At 27.4% G+C, this 14,422-nt stretch overlaps 1 protein-coding gene across 10 annotated transcripts in view; it reads right to left on the bottom strand.

Annotated features, from left to right (window-relative positions):
• Positions 1–12,233, bottom strand: part of LOC129317800 (uncharacterized) — a 40,768-nt gene extending 28,535 nt beyond the window's left edge. For 7 of the 10 annotated variants that reach the window (XR_008595055.1, XR_008595053.1, XR_008595050.1 and 4 more), the window contains exons 1-4: positions 12,066–12,233; positions 11,919–11,982; positions 11,292–11,359; positions 5,139–5,215 (exon numbers count right to left, since the gene is read on the bottom strand). The gene's annotated coding sequence lies outside the window, so the exon portion shown is untranslated. Of the gene's footprint in view, positions 1–5,138; positions 5,216–11,291; positions 11,360–11,918; positions 11,992–12,065 lie in introns of all 10 variants that reach the window. The other 3 variants (XR_008595051.1, XR_008595054.1, XR_008595052.1) reach the window with 3 other exon arrangements.
• Between the last annotated feature and the right edge of the window lie 2,189 nt (positions 12,234–14,422).

The raw sequence follows: 14,422 nt of genomic DNA on the forward strand, positions 1-14,422 counted from the left end.
TATTTGACTCAACCCATTAATTAACTGATGTTAAATAAGCATGCATCGTTAGTCCTAAGTAAGCGTAAAGCCCAAGCCAAATTTGATACTCTCCCAATCTAATTTATAAGGCGTTTAATTTGAATTTTTTTAATGTATTTTAAGAAAAGTTATTTCTCTCATCAACCCTAATTATAAGACAAAATTAACCAAACTCACAATTCTTAAAGAATGATAATTAATATTCTTAAACTTGTAAAAATATAACTTTTTAATTTTACTCTTCATTAAAATTAATGACCACAATAAAATTTATCTTGAAATTACAACTTTGTGCAATTAAGGAGGAACAATATTGAAAAAAAAAAATTAACTACTACATCTTTATCTTGCATTTAATATCAAATAAAACTTTAAAATCTTTCCTTGTAATTAGGACTGGATCAAGAAAGAATGTTACTCTATTTGTTAGAAAATATCTCAAATTTTTGGTTAGGTTTAGACGAACCTATATTTATTTGTCTAAGGGATAGAAGACAAGAAAAAGATTTTCAAAAATCAATAGTAGGAATTATACAGTCAAATTTATTTGAAGGACCAATCTATTTTGATTGTTTTCCAAATTATGTTACTAGATTAAAAGATAATAATTGCCGAGAAGCCTTAGTAATGGAAATAGAAAGTAAAGGAACTTGGGCTAAAGGTACTACTTATATGGTAGTACAGTATAAGATAATATTTAAAATACAAAAAACCCACCAAAACTTTAAAGCTAAAAAAGAAAGCCCAAAAGGAGAAACTATGTTGATAGAAAGAGGAGACCCTTCCAAAACTTCGGTTATCATACCTAAGAAAATAAAACATAATGAAATACAAATTCCAGATAAATGGATTTTCCCAAAACTCACCAAACCAACCCCAATAGAAAAGGAAAATTAAAGGAGATAATAACTACATCTGAAAGAGATGTTACCTATGAAATATTAAATAGATCTACCTCTTTAAAAATAAAAGAAAACATTCCTATAAGTATACCCAGAACTTCTTTAGATAATTCTAGTATAAATTATAAATTACAAGGAGTAGATTTCACACCAAACATTCCTAGACCTATTTATATAGCTGAACCTTCTAAAGTTAGAGAATCACCAAACAACCGAACAGAGAACATAGAATGAGAAACTCAATCACAAATAGAAAGAGAATTTAAACCTTCAACAGAATATCATTCTTTAATGGTAATTAGGAAAGAAGGTTTTGAATTAAATAAAGATATTCTTAGAAAAATGTTTATGTCCTCACAAAATAAAGAAAAAAGAAATTGGTATTTTAAGACCTTTGATGAAGAAAAACTAGAAGAAATAAAACAAGAATATTATAGAGAACTTATACAACTTAGAGAACATATAGACTTTTTTATATGGTTAGAAAAATATACCTATAATAACCAAATATTTAATCCTTTTAGTCAGAACAATCACCCATCCGTAAATATGACTTCAATAAGAACAAAAAATTGGACATGTGAAAATAACAATTCTGTTACGTCTATTCACCCTCCTTTAGAAGAAATCACATATAAAATAGGAGAAACAAGTGTTATAGCCTCACCATTAAAATTAGTTAATCCCCAAGAAAATAAAGAGTTACAAAAAATAGTTCAAGAGAACAACTATTCAAACATAGCAATTCAAACTATAGGACAACAATTAAATAGAATAGAAGATAGATTAGATAATTCTTCAATACAAAATAGTCCAGAAATCAAAACTGTTGACCCTCAACGACCAATATTTAAATATGAAACAATTTCCTCTGAACAAGCTAAAACAATAACCTTAGGAAAATGGGAAGTAAGAGATAAACAAAACATAGATATTTTAAAAGAAATTCGTAAAAAATTAGAAGTACTAAATATTAAGGATAGAATAAATGTTATAAGAAAAGAAGAGGAAACAATGTTGGTAAATAAAGTAAAATTTAACCCGAAACCCAAATATAAGAACATAAAAAGTTATTGTCCGAGACCAACTCTTCCGAATCTTCAATTTGAAGAAAGATCTACTATGTCTGCATCTCATTATGATGGATCTTCCATATATGAGTGGAACATAGATGGATTAAGTGAATATGAAATAATGAATATAGCCCAAGAGATAGTTATGGCTGTAGCAGCTTATCGGATAAATAAACTTCAAGATAATAATATATTTGAATTAATAACACAAGGTTTTACTGGAAGTCTAAAAGGTTGGTGGGAAAATGTTCTCACAAAAATCGAAAGACATCAAGTAAAAACTTGGCATTCAGTAAAAATAGAAGGAGAAGTTCAAACCACTTATTTAGATAATATTGCTCAACTTATATATGCTATAATAAAACATTTTGTAGGAGAACCAACAAGAATACAAGAAAAATATTTAACTGAACTAATGAATCTGCGATGTCCAACCCTTGCAGATTTCAGATGGTATAAAGATAATTTTATACCCAAACTTTTTCAAAGACAAGATGCTAATTCGGAAATCTGGAAAGAAAAATTTATTTCTGGCTTACCGAAGCTCTTTGCTGAAAAAGTAAAAAATGAAATAAAACAAAGACAAGGATTAGGAGCTATAGATTATAATGCCTTAACATAAGGAGAAATAATACAAATTATTAATATTACAGGATTAAAATTATGTAATGATATAAAAATGCAAGAGAAAATTTATAATGAAACTAAACAAGAAAAGCTTGAATTAGGAGATTTTTGTGAACAATATGTTTTTGAAAAAATTCAAGCTCCTTCAATAAGAAAAAGAAAAAAGCATTATAAATCCTTAGATAAACCCTTCTATTACAAAAATAGAAAGAAAAAATATAAACACTTTCCGAAAAATAAAAAATATAAATCCTATAAGAAAAATAAAACCCAAATAAAAAAGATAAAGATATTGTTTGTTATAAATGTGGAAGATTTGGACATTATGTGTCTAAATGTAAAATGGAAAAAAAAATAGAAAACTTCAAATCAGTGAAGAAAATAAACAAAATTTGCTTAGGATAATGTTAGAAAATAATTATTCTGAATCTTCTGAATCTAATCCAGAAATCTCTGAAGAAGAAGAAGAAGAAGAAGAATTAGAAAAAAATTTTAATATTAATATTAATGATAATTCTTGAAGAAGAAGAAGAAGAAGAAGAATTAGAAAAAAATTTGTAATTGTTCAGAAAAATTACAAATAAATATCCTAGACAAAGAAAATTTAAAATTTTTAATCGAAATAATAGATAAAATTCAGGATGAAAACATAAAAAACCAATATTTATTAAAAATAAAGGATATTATTGATAGGGAAGATAAAAATAATTTAGATTATACATTTGAACCTCTTAGTATAAATAAAATAATAAAAAGATTTGATAACTCTTATAATAAAACTGTAGGAGTAAAACAATTATAGGAAGAAATTAGAAATATTAAGCAAGAGATTAAAGAATTAAAAAATAATGAAATACAGAGAGATAATGAAATATTACAAATAAAGGCTTTAATTGAAAATCCTGAAATAGAGAAAAATAGTGAAGATATTAATGAAACCTCAACAGAAATTAATCAAGATAGATGTATTAATATAATATCTCAAATAACTTATAGAAAATGGTATTACCAAGTTGGTATAGTTATAAACCAAGAATTTACTAAAACTATTGTAGCTTTAGTTGATTCTGGTGCAGATATGAATTGCATTCAAGAAGGATTATATTAATTCCTACTAAATATTATGAGAAAATTTATGAAAAAATTGAAACAGCAAATAATTCTCATCTTGATATAAAATATAAATTAACAAATGCGCATATATGCAATCAAGGAATATGTTTTAAAAACATATTCATGTTAGTAAAAACCTTAAGTGAACCTGCTATTTTAGGAACTCCTTTTTTAGAACAAATTATACCTTTTAAAGTTGGAATAGAAGGTATAATTACTAAGATAGCTAGAAAGAAAATAATTTTTAAATGGATTAGTCCTCAAATTAGTAAAGAGATTAAAATGCTAAAACAAGAATCTATATTTAGGATTAATACTATTAAGAGAAAACAAAATCAAATAAATTTCATTAATAAAGAAATTCATTATAAGAGAATAGAAGAACAAATAAAAAATTCTTAAATCCAACAAAGGATTGATATTCTTACAAAAGAATTTGAGAAGGAAATTTGTTCTGAGCATCCCAATACTTTTTGGAATCGTAAAAAACATACTATTGAATTACCTTACGAAGAGAAATTTAATGAAAAACAAATTCCCACCAAAGCTAGACCAATACAAATGAATCAAGAACTGCTTGAATACTGTAAACAAGAAATTCAATAGCTTCTTGAGAAAAAAATTAATCGGGCAAAGTAAGTCTCCTTGGAGTTGTTATGCTTTCTATGTTCAAAATTCAGCAGAAATAGAAAGAGGAGCCCTAAGATTAGTCATAAACTATAAACCTTCAAATAAAGTTTTAAAATGGATTAGATATCCTATTCCTAATTAAAAAAGATTTATTAGGAAGATTATCTAATGCATCTATATTCTCAAAATTTGAGATGAAGTCAGGATATTATCAAATTCAAATAAGCGAAAAAGATAGATATAAAACTGCTTTTACAGTCCCTTTTGGTCAATTACGAATGGAACGTAATGCTATTTGGATTAAAAAATGCTCCTTCAGAATTTCAGCAAATAATGAATGATATTTCTAATCCTTTTAGTAAATTTACAATTTTTTATATTGATGATATTTTAGTGTTCTCCAATTCTATTGAAGATCACTTTAAACATTTAAATTAATTTTTTGATATTGTTAAGAAAAATGGTTTAGTTGTTTCTGCTCGTAAAATGAAATTATTTCAAGTAAGAATAAAATTTCTTGGTATGGAAATTTATCAAGGAAGTCTAAAGCCAACCAGCAGAGTCATAGAATTTGCTGATAAATTCCCTGATAAAATAATAGATAAAAATCAATTGCAAAGATTTTTAGGATGTCTTAATTATGTAGCGAATTTTTTGCTGCAAATTAGGACAATAATTGCCCCACTCTTTAAGAAATTGCAAAGGAATCCACCAAACTCGTCGAATAATATGACAAAGATAGTACAAGTAAAAATCCAAGTTAAAAGTTTACCCTGTTTAGGAATAGCTAACCCTTTAGCTTTTAAGATAGTGAAAACTGATGCGTCTGAAATAAGATATGGAGGAATCCTGAAACAGTTAGAACAAGAAAAAGAAAAAATAGTGAGATTCCACTCTGGAGTATGGACAAAGGCTCAACAACAATATTCCACCATAAAAAAAGAAATTTTATCAATTGTTTTATAAATTTTAAAATTTCAAGAAGATTTAATAAATCAAAATTTTTTGATAAAAGTTGATTATAAAGCGGCTAAAGATGTTTTAAAAAAAGATGTTAAAAATCTTGTGTCAAAACAGATTTTTACCAGATGGCAAGCTATTTTATCTTGCTTTGATTTCAAAATACAATTTATTAAAGGAAAAGAAAATTCTTTACCCGATTTTTTAACAAGAGAATTTTTACAGAGAAAATTAAAAGATGAATAAGAAGGATAAAGGAAAAGGTAAAGCTACAATATAGCCAAACACTCCTCAAAAGCTAGACAGACCAATGAAAATGGGAGATTAGGTATCAGATAAATCTTCTAAACCACAGACATATGATCAAGCTGTAAGCTCAAAAATAAGCCCTTCTTCAAAGAAAATAGAATTCAGCCAATATGTTCCAAAAGAATTCATAATGAATGTATGCCCTGTTGAACCTGAATTCAGAAAGCAAAATATAACTGATACGATTCAAGCCATTTTTCCTCCCCTTCCAATTGAAGAAATTTGGAATTTTATTCCACAAAACCCAAGAAAAGACAAAATATATTATGAATATATTCTGGTAGCCACAAATTCCATAAGTATAACACACAAGGAGTCTGAAGGAAATCCATACAGTCAGATAAAAATATTACAAGTCCTTACTCCCACCACTTGGGGGTATTCACCTTATACAGCAAAAAATTTTCCTGAAAATTATAAGGATCAGGTTTATAATTATTTTGATTATAAAGAAGCCTGGTTCAATGTTTTGTATTATAAGAATTATAATCACTCCTGGTTTTTCTGGTTCAACCAAAAGTGTCCAAATACTTTTCCAAAATGGTTCCTTGAATTTTCATATTTTCGGACCAGTTAAGAAAATACTACCCGAAATTGTTGAAGAAGGCTATAATCATTTCAGAGAAAATTCAAATCTCAAGGAAACAGAAAAACCCTTTTGGTTTTTCCACTATATGAGAGTACCATGGATCATAAGTTGGTGCTTTTCTGTAATGGATCAAAGACAGCTCTATCCTACCATATTTTACCTTGTAAGGACATTTAAGGTAAAATGGTGGGATAAATATATTCAAAATTTTGCTAGCAAAGAAGCAGTTATAAGAAAAATACAAGGATTATTGAAAAGAGTTACATATGAAGTAAAGCAGAAAGCTGAAGAGTCAACATCATTTCAAACAAAGAAAAATAGATTAATGACAACTGGCAGCAGCAAAAACAAGAGAAGAATGGGCCTCGTTAATCAATGATGCAGCCTCCCAAGTAGCGTCAGATGTAGGGTCATCCACTCAACAATTAGAAACAGAGGAAGAGACAAATATAGAACAAGACATTTATGGAGCCGATTTTGAAGACTTTCAATTAGTGGTTCATAAAAAGAAATAGCAACAATGTCATGTTCTGCCGAAAGAGGAAAGCAAAAAAGGATTATGAATAAAATAATCAGACAGGCTATCACGAGAAAGCTAAAGTGGAAACAAGACCGAAGAAATTTATTGCATAAAGACAAAAAAAAATGGGAACAAGAAAAGGAAAGAAAAAAGCTGAAGCATTTATGGTCTGACAGGGAAAAAGTAAAGTCACAGGGTAAGGTTTAGTAACCGAACCCTAACCATTGTAAATAATCTAAGGTTTAGATAAACTAGAGTTCGAAATTCCTCTATAAATTCCACTTCTCTTTCAGTTTATAAGGATAAAGGATGATGTGAACATCAACTTCTTTTGTGTGCTTTTCTCCTCTTCTTCCTTATCTTCTAAATTTCAGAGTCTTCCTACTCCTGTACTCCTTCCTTCATTTCATTGTAAGCATACCCCCTGTTTAGTTTTATCTATTATTCAATTACTACTTTTGAATCAGATCCAATTATCTTTTTAAACCAATCCATAAATTTGTTTCAACTGTTTCTAATCCTACTATTTTTACTTTTCTAAGTTTGACAGGAACACCACTGCCTAATCCAACGGACTTACACTCACTGTCAGGTACGGGCTCTTAGGCTTTCCAACGTTTCCACCAGAAAAGAAGTAAAACTGTATAATAAAATAGTTTAAACAAATAAATAGACAAATAAAAATGAACAATGGCTCTGATACCAAAAGAGCGGTTCGGCCCAAACAGATCGATATAGCAAAACAAAACACAATCATAAAATAAAACTTCACAATATTATTAAACAGAAGGGTACAGCGGGTATGCTTCTAATGAAATGAAGGAAGGAGTACAGGAGTAGGAAGATTGTGAAATTTAGAAGATAAGGAAGAAGAGGAGAAAAGCACACAAAAGAACCTGATACCTATAAACTGAAAGAGAAACGAAATTTATAGAGGAATTACGAACTCTAGTTTATCTAAACCTTAGATTATTTATAATGGTTAGGGTTCGGTTACTAAACCTTACCCCGTGACTTTACTTTTTCCCTGTCAGACCATAAATGCTTCAGCTTTTTTCTTTCCTTTTCTTGTTCCCATTTTTCTTTTTGTCTTTATGCAATAAATTTCTTCGATCTTGTTTCCACTTTAGTTTTCTCATGATAGCCTGTCTGATTATTTTATTCATAATCCTTTTTTGCTTTCTTCTTTTGGCAGAACATGACACTGATTTCTATTTCTTTTTATGAACCACTAATTGAAAATCTTCAAAATCGGCTCCACAAATGTCTTGTTCTATATTTTTCTCTTCCTCTGTTTCTAATTGTTGAATGGATGACCCTACATCTGACGCTACTTGGGAGGCTGCATCATTGATTAACGAGGCCCATTCTTCTCTTGTTTTTGCTGCTGTCAGTTGTGTCATTAATCTATTTTTCTCTGTTTGAAATGATGTTGACTCTTCAGCTTTCTGCTTTACTTCATGTGTAACTCTTTTCAATAATCCTTGTATTTTTCTTATAACTGCTTCTTTGCTCGCAAAATTTTGAATATATTTATCCTATCATTTTACCTTAAATGTCCTTACAAGGTAAAATATGGTAGGACAGAGCTGCCTTTAATCCAATACAGAAAAGCACCAACTCATGATCCATGATACTCTCATATAGTAGAAAAACCAAAAGGGTTTTTCTGTTTCCTTGAGATTTGAATTTTCTCTGAAATGATTATAGCCTTCTTCAACAATTTCGGGTAGTATTTTCTTAACTGGTCCGAAAATATGAAAATTCAAGGAACCATTTTGGAAAAGTATTTGGACACTTTTGGTTCGAACAAGAAAAACCAGGAGTGATTATAATTCTTATAATACAAAACATTGAACCAGGCTTCTTTATAATCAAAATAATTATAAACCTGATCCTTATAATTTTCAGGAAAATTTTTTGTTGTATAAGGAGAATACCCTCAAGTGGTGGGAGTAAGGACTTGTAATATTTTTATCTGACTGTATGGATTTCCTTCAAACTCCTTGTGTGTTATACTTATGGAATTTGTGGCTACAAGAATATATTCATAATATATTCTGTCTTTTCTTGGGTTTTGTGGAATAAAATTCCAAATTTCTTCAATTGGAAGGGGAGGAAAAATGGCTTGAATCGTATCAGCTATATTTTGCTTTCTGAATTCGGGTTCAACAGGGCATACATTCATTATGAATTCTTTTGGAACATATTGGCTGAATTCTGTTTTCTTTGAAGAAGGGCTTATTTTTGAGCTTACGGCTTGATCATATGTCTGTGGTTTAGAAGAGTTATCTGATACATAATCTCCTATTTTCATTGGTCTATCTAGCTTTTGAGGAATGATTGGCTGTGTTGTAGCTTTACCCTTTCCTTTATCCTTTTTATTCATCTTTTAATTTTCCCTGTAAAAATTCTCTTGTTAAAAAATCGGGTAAAGAATTTTCTTTTCCTTTAATAAATTGTATTTTGAAATCAAAGCAAAATAAAATAGCTTGCCATCTGGCAAAAATCTGTTTTGACACAAAGTTTTTGACATCTTTTTTTTAAACATCTTTAGCCGCTTTACAATTAACTTTTATCAAAAAAATTTGCTTTATTAAATCTTCTTGAAATTTTGAAATACATAAAACAATTGATAAAATTTCTTTCTTTATGGTGGAATATTGCTGTTGAGCCTTTGTCCATACTCCAGAGTGGAATCTCACTATTTTTTCTTTTTCTTGTTCTAACTGTTTCAGGATTCCTCCATATCCTATTTCAAACGCATCAGTTTCCACTATCTTAAAAGCTAAAGGGTTAGCTATTCCTAAACAGGGTAAACTTTTAACTTGGATTTTTACTTGTTGTACTATCTTTGTCATATTATTCGACCAGTTTGGTGGATTCCTTTGCAATCTCTTAAAGAGTGGGGCAATTATTGTCCTAATTTGCAACAAGAAATCCGCTACATAATTAAGACATCCTAAAAATCTTTGCAATTGATTTTTATCTATTATTTTATCAGGGAATTTATCAGCAAATTCTATGACTCTGCTGGTTGGCTTAAGACTTCCTTGATAAATTTCCATACCAAGAAATTTTATTCTTACTTGAAATAATTTCATTTTACGAGCAGAAACAACTAAACCATTTTTCTTAACAATATCAAAAAATTGATTTAAATGTTTAAAGTGATCTTCAATAAAATTGGAGAATACTAAAACATCATCAATATAAACAATTGTAAATTTACTAAAAGGATTAAAAATATCATTCATTATTTGCTGAAATTCTGAAGGAGCATTTTTTAATCCAAATGACATTACGTTCCATTCGTAATGACCAAAAGGGACTGTAAAAGTAGTTTTATATCTATCTTTTTTGCTTATTTGAATTTGATAATATCCTGACTTCATGTCAAATTTTGAGAATATAGATGCATTAGATAATCTTCCTAATAAATCTTTTTTATTAGGAATAGGATATCTAATCCATTTCAAAACTTTATTTAAAGGTTTATAGTTTATGACTAATCTTGGGGCTCCTCTTTCTATTTCTACTGAATTTTGAACATAGAAAGCAGAACAACTTCAAGGAGACTTGCTTGGCCTAATTTTCGGTTAGGTTTAGACAATCTTTATCTTGCATTTAATATCAAATAAAACATTAAAATCTTTCCTTGTAATTAGGACTGGATCAAGAAAGCATGTTACTTTATTTGTTAGAAAATATCTCAAATTTCCAATTATATTCTTATTAGTTAAAGGAAGATCATGAATAACATTTTTATTTGTGGAAATAGTTTTTCAAGTTAAAAGATAAAATTGAAAGATTATTTCATCTTTTTATTTGACACATTATAATTAGAACCACTTTTTAATTTTGTAAAAAGACCTTATAAATAAGATTAGCATTTGAAATTTAACAAAAGGAAAGTTACAAACAAGTCTGATATAAGAAACTTTTTACAAATAAATCTTATAAATTTTGAAAATACATTCAAGTTCCATAAAATTTGATTGTAATTAATTTATCAAGTAAAATGACACAAATGCCTTTAAACTTTCATTCTTTTGATTAACGTTTGATTGACCATTGGTTATCATTGATTGGTGGCCAGTGGTTCTTGACCAGTCAAAAGTATTTTTTATTAAAATATCAATAATTCAAAGTTTATAAGATAAACATCAAGTAAATATTCAATATTTACAAATAAAATTTTTTATATTTACATGTCAATCTCTTATAATATTAATATTTTAATATTTACAAATTAAAATTTGAAAATTTACAACTTAGATTTATAAATTAAGTTGTTTAACTTGTAGATTTGCAAAATCAAAAATCGACAGTGGTCGGTCAAGGCCAATCAAAGGATAGGAGTCAATCTAAGAGCATTTGTATTATTTTACATGGTAAATTAATTTTATATAACCAAGTCCTATGGCACTTGAGTAATTATTTAAAAATTTATAGAATTTATTTGTAAATAAGTTTTTTATATATGGTCTTTTTGTAATTTTTCAATGAATAAAACGATGCTTTAAAGAAATAAGATCACACTTTACCTCAAAATGGTCTGCATACAATTCAAGTTAGCCAACTACTTGGAAGTAAGGAAACTGGAGAAGCCAATCTGCCATGAACATGCATGGAGATATCACCGCACACAAATTGTAATAAGAAAGAAACTTCAGGAAAGATAACAAATATGAGATCGATAGTGAAATAACTAACCTACCACTTTTTCCATTTTCATTTTTATTTTGTGAAATTTGATTAACAAAAGCAATTAGGGGAACAAGATACTTTTAATTTGAAGTAACTTATATAAATAAGCTAAGTGTGACCCATCATAATAATAATAATAATAATAATAATAATAATAATAATAATAAGACAAACTGTACAATATTTTATTCATTCAATTTGTATAAAATTTCAGTTCTCTTATTTTATTCAGGTATTTAAAAAGTTTCCTTATTTAATAAAGTAACTTCAATAAGAAACCAAAATGAAATCTTGCAACAACCATTCCAAATAAGATTTAAGCAATTCAAATCTTCCCATTAATGACAGATCTTCTCATTTATCTTGTAAGAGAAAAAAAAAGCAAAAAAATAATGATTTTAAGAAAAATCAATTATGAAGGAATATTTAAGGAGCGAAAGAAAGAAGGGTCTGATTTATTATACCTGAAACCGCCTGAGAAGCGTCCATGTTTGGAAGCAAAGAAATTGGATGTGGCATATGAGATCACTGATGAGCCTAACGAGAATCAGTAACAGAAAGACATAAATATGACAGAGAGAGAGAGGGAACAAAAATGGAGAGAGACTTACTAGGAGTAGCGTGCTCGAAAAGAAGCAGAGTGATAATTGAGTGAGAAGCACCAAAGAAGAAGAACAGCTGTGTAGAATAGCAATATAGCACAATGATGAAAACGATAAGAACACAAACGGGCGAGGCACATAATTGAAGAGAGATTCTCTTAAAAAAGCAGAGGGAACTCATATCGTGATTGAGCTTGTCTGTCACATCACACAGGCGAAGCTAGCGCGTTTAACCTGCACCAAGGCCCCACCATTTAGTGGTGGCTTTATTCCTGTGTTTCCGTCGAGTTTGATATTTCCATTCAAATAAATCAAAAAAAAAATCATTTAATATTTATAATTTTAATCTAATTATAATTTAACCTTTAAATTTATACATATTATAATTTAATTTTTTTATTTTCAACTCGATTTTAATTTAATTTTTAAAATTTAACTATTATATCTCAATTCTTATAATTTTAATTATTTAAAATATTAATCTATATATTATAAAAAAATAAAATTATAAATATTAAAAGTATGTTAAAATTTAGGATTAATATTTTAAGTTATTAAACTCTTCTCATCTTTATAAGGATCATAAATATTAAAATATTAAAATAGTTTTAATATTTATAATTTTAGTTTTTTATAATATAAAAATTAATATTTTAAATAGTTAAAATTATAAAAATTGAGTTATATAAGTTAAATTTTATAGATTAAATTATAATTAAGTTAAAACTATAAATATTGAATTATAATAAATTAAAGCTTAAAAATTAAGTTATAATTGAATTAAAATTATAGAAACTAAATAATTATATTTTTAATTAAAAAATATTAGAATTGGATTTAAAAAAAATTAATTATTTCTTCCTTATAATTTTATTAAGCTTGTAATTCAACCCTATCATTTAACTTGTTGCTACTCTTGTTTACACCGTTCGCTCCATCCCTCTAGTTGAAAAAAAAAGCTCGTCAGTAGGAAAAAGACAAAAAGAAAAAAAATAGCTCCAATCCTCCGCAAAACATCAGACTGTCGCAATGCGTGGAATTAACGGCGTCAACTTTGCTCAGATTATATCTTAATCATCAGGCAAGTGATTAATCTCATATTTTTCAACTCATAAATCATTCTTAAAATCGCTAGCCAAAACACTCACCCAAAATAGTGTTCCGATGAGTCGACAGGGTTAAACGACATTTTCAATTTCTTCAGCTTTAGATAGATGCCATTTGAACAAAGTTAACGCCGTTAGTTTCTTGCCCTATCATGTCTAATATTTTTTTAAAAAATTATACACAAGTCCACACCAAAGTTGAGAAGAAGAACAGCTGTAGAGAGTAGCAATACAACACAGTCACAATGAAGATGATAAGAAGACAAATGAGAGAGAAACACAATTGGAGAGAGATACCCTGAAAAAAAGGACCTTGTTCCGTCACATCACATGGACAAAGCTGACGTGTTTAACGTGTATTGAGGCCACACCATTTTGAGGCAAGTTTGATATTTTCACTTAAATAAATTTAATTTACTTCTCTTATTAAAAAATATAAAATATTTTAAATTAAATTTCACATTTTAATAAAATACTTATCTACTTTTAAATTAACTCTATTTTTTTATATTTATCTCTATTAAATAATAAATAGAAAGCTATTCATTAATAGTAGTACTTTTAAAAAAAACAATAATTACATCTCAAAAGATTAAAAATTCCTTACATTTTTAACATCCAACTCTTTAAAACATATTTTATATTTTTAAATTAAGGAAGTAATCTTTATAATTTTAATTTAATCTTTAAATTTTAATTTATTATAATTTAATTTTTATAATTTTAATTCTATTGTAATTTAATTCTTAAACTTTAATTCTTACAATATAATCTCTAATTATAGCTTTAATTATTTAAAATAGTTATTTATATATTGCAAAAATAAATTTATAAATATTAAAATCATATTAAAATTTAAGAAAAATAATTTAAGATACTAAACCCTTCTAATACTTATAAAGATTAAAATTTTAAAATAATTTTAATATTTATAATTTTACTTTTTTATAATATAGGAATTAATATTTTCAATAGCTAAAATTGTAAAGAATAAGTTGTAAGAGTTAACATTCATAAATTAAGTTATAACCAAGTAAAAACTATAACTATCAAATTATAATGAGTTAAAGTTTAAGGATTAAATTACAACTTGATCAAAATTATTGAAAACAAATGATTAATTTTCTCATTCAAAAAATATTAAAACTAGATTAAAAAAGGAAATATTAATTATTTTATCCTTATAACTTTAAAAAGTTTATAATTCAATCCCTATTATTTAACTTGGCGCGACCATGTCCCTCATATTTACACTGTTAG

Source organism: Prosopis cineraria, unplaced genomic scaffold (genome assembly GCF_029017545.1).
Source record: "Prosopis cineraria cultivar Desert tree isolate PC_DT_omini unplaced genomic scaffold, ASM2901754v1 PC8, whole genome shotgun sequence".
Taxonomy (NCBI): Eukaryota; Viridiplantae; Streptophyta; class Magnoliopsida; order Fabales; family Fabaceae; genus Prosopis; species Prosopis cineraria.